Source organism: Megalobrama amblycephala, linkage group LG5, assembly GCF_018812025.1.
Source record: "Megalobrama amblycephala isolate DHTTF-2021 linkage group LG5, ASM1881202v1, whole genome shotgun sequence".
Classification (NCBI taxonomy): Eukaryota; Metazoa; Chordata; class Actinopteri; order Cypriniformes; family Xenocyprididae; genus Megalobrama; species Megalobrama amblycephala.
Genome location: NC_063048.1, coordinates 14,963,721 through 14,970,500, shown reverse-complemented (window position 1 = coordinate 14,970,500; position 6,780 = coordinate 14,963,721).

Here is a 6,780-nt window from a genome sequence, read left to right as displayed (position 1 = left end):
TGATACATTAAAGCCTTGACAATACATTTGCATTTGCACTCTACACAAATCAAACCTTATCAAACAACTTGAACTGTCTGTATTTGGATGTGTTGTGTCTGGACTGGGGCAAAATTGAGCTGTGTTATCAAGACTTCAGTCTCATTTAAATGCTGAGTCTAGACAGTGTGGTCACTTACCTAAGAGAAGTGGCATCAAATTCTGAAGCACCCTCTTATCCTTGAGTGCCTCCTGGGCTGTTTCTCTTAATGGGGATCATCGCACTACAGAGTTGCATGAAGACCTCTACAGACAAGTGCAGCAAACTCTCCAAATGAACCAAAAAGAGATTTAGAGAAATAGTCTCCTTGTATTCCACGGGGGCTCTGTACGAATCATTGATGCTTGTCTGTGCTCTTGTCAAGGGACTTGGAGATGCAGTTCTACCTGCAGCAAGTGAAATACAATCACAAGGGCAGCGCGGCAGACAGAATACAGATGCGTGTGCTAAGGGCCCACATAATTTAGCTCAGAAACCATGGTGCCTTTGGAACAGGGTTGAGAGGTATCATGTGTTGACTTGAGTGTGTTGTTAAGACTAATGAAATTATTCAAATCACTAAACAATACTGATAATTAATGGCCCAAATAGTCATTTTATCTGTCCCTCAAGAACAATATGAGATGAGCAAGATAACAGTATCTACTGGCTCTTATTGTTCAAAGGATATGGAATAATGTACAGCTAGCTTTGTTATTTTATCTTCAAATTTCTTAGTAGAATCCAAGCAGGGTTGGGGCATGATTAATTACATCATTTAAAAACAAATTGTGGTTAATCTAAAAAAAAAATAAAATAAATATATATATATATATATATATATATATATATATATATATATATATATATATATATATATATATATATATATATATATATATATATATATATATATAAATATAAAATATATATATAATAAATATATATATATATATATATAGAATTTATTAGTGTTAAATTGACATACTTTGTAATAACATTATATTTAGTAATTCTAAATTCTAAACATTTAATAAATTCTAAATATACATACAAATAAATATGTAAATATAGTGTGTGTATGTCTGTACATACGTATACACTAAATGTACATGTTTATTTATTCATATGTGCATCTAGATTTTTCACAAATATATATTTTACACACATACATATGCAAAGAAGTTATTATTTCTGAAACATACATTTTGAAAAACAAAATTGATTTGACTGTTCAATGACACAATTGACCAATCAGAATCAGGTATTTAAGAGAGCTGCGCAATAAGTTTAAGATATGCAGCTGAGAATTAGAGCTTGCAAAAACAGATTTGGTTTTGACCTCTATGGAGCACACTTCTCACCTTTCTCTTCCCTGCACCCTCTGTGCTAACAATAAACCCGCTGTATTAAATGCTATTACATTCAGCGAAGAAAACAAATATATAAATAATTTCATATGTAAAATTCCCCCACTGTTAACCATTACAATATGATTTCATAGGCAATGGCCTTGTCCAGTGGATGTGATCTCCTTATATTATGATAAATTAAAGCCCAACTGCAGCCCGGAGATTTAATTAAGATTCAGCATTCACCTTCGGCAAAGGTAGCTTTGTTACTTAGTTCCAATTAAACTGGTTGGTTGGGGCAAGCCTTGCATTGCTGCTCATTCAGATATCCTTTGTTTGCCCTCAGCGGGTAAACATATCAGAAACAAATCACAAGTTTCCATATTCAGGCCTTTTGGGAATAACAAGGCATTCTGGGAAAAAGATAGGCAGGATGCACGAAAAAGAAAAACAACAACAACTGATATTCAAATTGCTATAATCTGAATTCTGAATGCAACTTCAAAGCTTCAAAAGTTAAAAATGTTCAAAAGCCGGTTTAATGATGATATCAGTGCATGAAACATTTTTTAGTATGCATCTGATAAGTGAAACAGTTATTGGGGAGTATAGGAAAAAGCACTCTGTTGGATTTTCTTCCATTTTTAGTTTTCCAAAAGTTAGATGATTTGTAAATCTAACATTGTTTACGACCATTTAAAGTGATGTAATCTAAGAAGTAATAATGGATTTGTCATGTTTTTTAATTACACCCAATAATTCAAAGTGCTCTAAACTCACCGCAGCAGTGAAGGTTCTCTAGGGTCGGATTCGTCTGTTCTTCGCCAACACACCCCACTCACTCTCAGCTAAGGGAAACACAAAGCAGAAAGATGCAAATTCTTATTTCCTGAATTAGACATTAGCAGGGGAAAATTATGAGAGCCTGTTTTTCTGAATTTCTTGCAGAAGTCAGTTGGATTTTGACCAGATCATGGAAACATGTCAGTCCGATAACATTAGAACTGCAACACAATGAGAAACAATGCCCTCAGACACCCAATTAAAATTGTGCAGGCACTGCAAACACCTGGGAGGTATCCACATCTTAACAAAGATCTTCTGCCAATTAAAATCAAGAATGATTATCAGACAATTAAACATTTTAATGGATAAATAACTGTAATATCAAAGGGATAGTTTATCCCATAGTTTACTCACCCCGAAGCCCTCCTACTGTAATTTTATATGTCTGTCTTCTTTCAGCCAAACACAGTTGGAGTTATATAAAAAAATATCCTGGCACTTCCAAGTTTTATATAATTTGAATGAATGGTGCCATTTTTTTTAAGCCCCCCCAAAAAATGTGCATCCATCCATTGTAAAAGTAATCCGTATGTCTCCAGTAGGTTAATAAAAGCCTTCTGAAGCGAAGCAATGAGTTTTAAAATAAAGAAACTTTATTTATAACTTTATTAAAGCATTTAATCCATTTTCCAAACCGTGTTTTTGTCTTACCCTGAATCATTATGGTACTCTTATAATAAGTGTTTATATTCAGACTATTTCAGAACGGACTGGTAGGACCCGCCGCAGAGTATCACAGTAACTGCGTGACTCGCCATAGACATACACAGAAAAAAGTAGCTCCGGCTACAATGTTCTTCCACAAGACGTGTGCAGTTCTGTTTATTAACCACTAGAGGGCCAAAAATCGCGGACTGCAGCTTTAACTATAATAACTGGCTTCCAGTGATGGCCATACACAAGTCTAGTTCCTGTCGAAGATTGACCTCTAACCTGAAGCATGACGTACTAACGAAATCAGAAGCACAGAGGATAAAGCAAAACAAAACACCGGTCACAAATCGTTAGCCTCATAGCATAATTGCTTAAGTCATTTTTTGGCCAAATTGTGATATCTGCCTTTGAAATATGATCTGGGCAATTATGCTATGAGGCTAATGAAATTAGAAGTCTAAAATGAGAATTTTTAAAGAGAAATGTCAGAGGTTTATAGAAGCTTGAGTTTGTTTGAACCACGAGAGGCGTCAGCTCTCACCTAAGCTTACGTTATGCCTACATCCTACATCATACGCCGGAACTCAGTTCTTTCGTGAACATGCGTACGGCCATTACCGGAAGCTAGTGATTACAGTTGGTTATAATTATGGATATTTTTCTTACAAAAACCCATCGCTTCACTTCAGAAGACCTTTATTAACTTTATGATGGATTACTTTAAAAGGCCTTTATTATGGATTACTTTTATGATGGGTGGGTGCGCTTTTTAAGCTTAAGCCATTTACTCCCATTATAAAGCTTGGAAGCACCAGGATATTTTTAATATAAACTCCGATTGTGTTTGACTGAAAGAAGAAAGTCAAATACACCTAGAATGGCTTGAGGGTAAGTAAATTATTGGATAATTTTCATCTTTGGGTTTACTATCCCTTTAAATCATAATTAATTGCATATGTTTACAGCTAAGAAAAGCCCCAGAATAAAGACAATTCAAAAATATATTAATAAATTAAAATTAAATTATTTAAAAGTAAAGGGGTGGTGAACATATAATAATCTACAAAATTACACTTTTTTGCAGTGTCTTTCCATGGTGGGCAGATTCCTTTTCTCTTTTAACTCCAGCAGAAACTATATTGTTTGGAAGCAATTGGGATTAAAACCGAAGACTGAGGGGCGAATTCAGTGATGCACAGGGCTTTCATTTCCACCCTGTTCTACATACCCCATGCGGCAAGAACATCAAAGCATAACACAGACCGCAGTAGTGCTGGCTCCTAAGTAAAGACATCCAATAAGGATGCTTCATTGGCAAGACTTTAAAGTTCTCTGAAACGTGATCTCAGGGACGTCTGAGATTGAATCTGAATACAGTTCTGCGCTTGAAATTCAAATGGATTTGCCGGCACACATGTGTATTGTTTGTCAAGTTCTTAAGAAAGAGGGAATTCTAAAGTACATTCGGGTTAGATCAAAGCATGCAATGGCTTCTGACAACAATGCTATATATAAAATGTCATGAAGCCAGGTAACACCTTTATTTTGTGATTGCCTTCATTGCAGAACCCACCCTGAAAAGGGCAAAAGTGCACAAGCGCATGTGGAGTTTGTGTCTGGTTGAGTGAGTGTGCAGAGAGTTTGGCCTCTGATGGCCGTGACCTCCCATGACCAACAGGTGTTTCTTTCAGGTTCTTCAGCCAATTAGTGCTCATGGGTATGCAAGGCAGGCTCTGCTCATTAGAGTATCCATGAGAGAAAAATGCAAATATACGCTGAAGGTTTTTCTTTCGTAAAAACAATTTCTCTTTAGTGTCCATGGTAGTTTTAATCAAAGGCTTAATTGGGTTGTTTTGACCACCAGAGCTGATGTACTCCCAACATGAAAGGACATCTTGTCTCTTTTAGACAGAATCAAAGCTGTAAGGGCTCTTGGTACTGCAGTGAAGACACTGCCGTTACTTTTTCATGTTGGGTTTTTTCCTGGAATTTTGTAGAGAACGTTCTGGGTTCAATTCCATATAAAATCAAACGGAATTTGTTGAATAACTTTTTGTAGTTGTTGTGGACTTGAGATTAGCATAACTGCTGGTCTAGGATCAGTTTTCTCCATAGTAATAGCATGTTGTCAAAATGATCCAATGCGTATCTGCGTTTGCTCTCTAAAGAGCGTCAAAGGTTTCTGTTTACAATGTGTTTTGAGGCGTTGAGCAGTGTAGCCAATCACAAACATATCTGTTGATTTCTTGAACACAATGGCCAATCAGAGGTGTTTAAGTTAGCACTGAAGAAAAACTCTGATTTGAGCGGTGAGTGGATTCTGAGTTATGCACGCTCACAAATCCACTCATTATAACAAAGCATAGACATTATGTAAATAAGAGATTCATTGTGGAGTCATCTTCATTTATTATAACAGTACTTTGTGAGATCACAATGAACTAAGATGTGTGACAGCTTTTTGGTGATTATGAAGGGAGCCATGCCAAATCCCACAGAAAAGCCAGTATGCTTGCTTTTCTGTTAAAATTACCAGTGGATTGTGAATGTAGTCACTTTAATAACAAATAATGTCTTGGGAGCGTTTATGCAGGGATGTGTAGGTTGTGCAGCTACACGTAAATTGAAACTATTACAAGGAAATTTATTTTTAAAGGGGAAGCGCATCTCCTTAGGAGTTGGTTCACCCTCCACCTACCAACCAAACTAAAACACATATTCTTATACCTGATGATTTTAGAGTTAACTACATAAAATGCAATTTATCACTGTGCAAAAAACAGAGAGAAAGCACAAGCTTTTGTGTCAGGTTGTTGTAATGCTAAATATATCTGTAAATATATTGTGTGTATTTACGATCTGCAGGGACAGAGATCCACCAATCAGAGAGATTCCTGTATCTCAATAATTTTTTGGATTGTATTAAATGAATTGAGAATATATCTTATTTTTCCATGGGTGCTCAGCCATTTTCCCACTGGATCGACGCCTATGCTTGCAACAACATTCTGTCCGAAAATTTTGCCCTAACCATATCCCTACCCCTAAACCTAACCCTAACCCTAACCCTACCCATAACTTATTCCTAAACTCAGAGGGAAATTATAGGTGGATAACACTGATGTAGAAGCACCTAACCCTAACTTGACATGTAAACTGTAACATTGTCCTTCAAATCTGATTGGTTGATTGGAATGTTGATGTTGCATTTGATGAAATCCCATTCACTGTATTTTAATGTCTACTGCCTGGCCCATTTGCTTAGAGTAAGTAAGTGCCTTACTATATCACATTTTTTGCTTGTTTTTGTAAACAAAGAGAATCAAATGATTTTCTGTAGTTATTAATATTATGCCACAAATGCTTTCGATTGAGTTTAATTTGTATTAAACATGGTATATTCCTTTGAATTCTACACGTACCATAAACAAAGCCTTGCCATATCATTTGTAATCTGTAATTGATTATCAGGAGTTGGCCACTAGAGCTTAATTGATGTAAAATCTAATTTACATAAGGAGATGGACCACATTCACATCCTAAATGATAATTAATCTACATGGAATGGAACCCAAATCCCAAATTGTCACAAAAACATATTAAATTACCTGAATTCAGTCAGAGTGGTGTGTGTGTGTGTGTGTGTGTGTGTGTGTGTGTGTGTGTGTGTGTGTGTGTGTGTGTGTGTGCGCTCGTGCGCGTGTGCGTGTGTGTATGTCATTGCATGTGCAACCAAACAGGCAAGCATTTTGCACTATTATTTTATATTGCTTCATAAAAGCCCATATTGCTAAAGATTGTAATAATACATTTTATAGTGATTTTCAACATATATCAACATACTATGTCTAGCAAAAATATGCTCAGTGCCAAAGTTGCAGCTGTGATTCTATGTATTTGTTATAGACT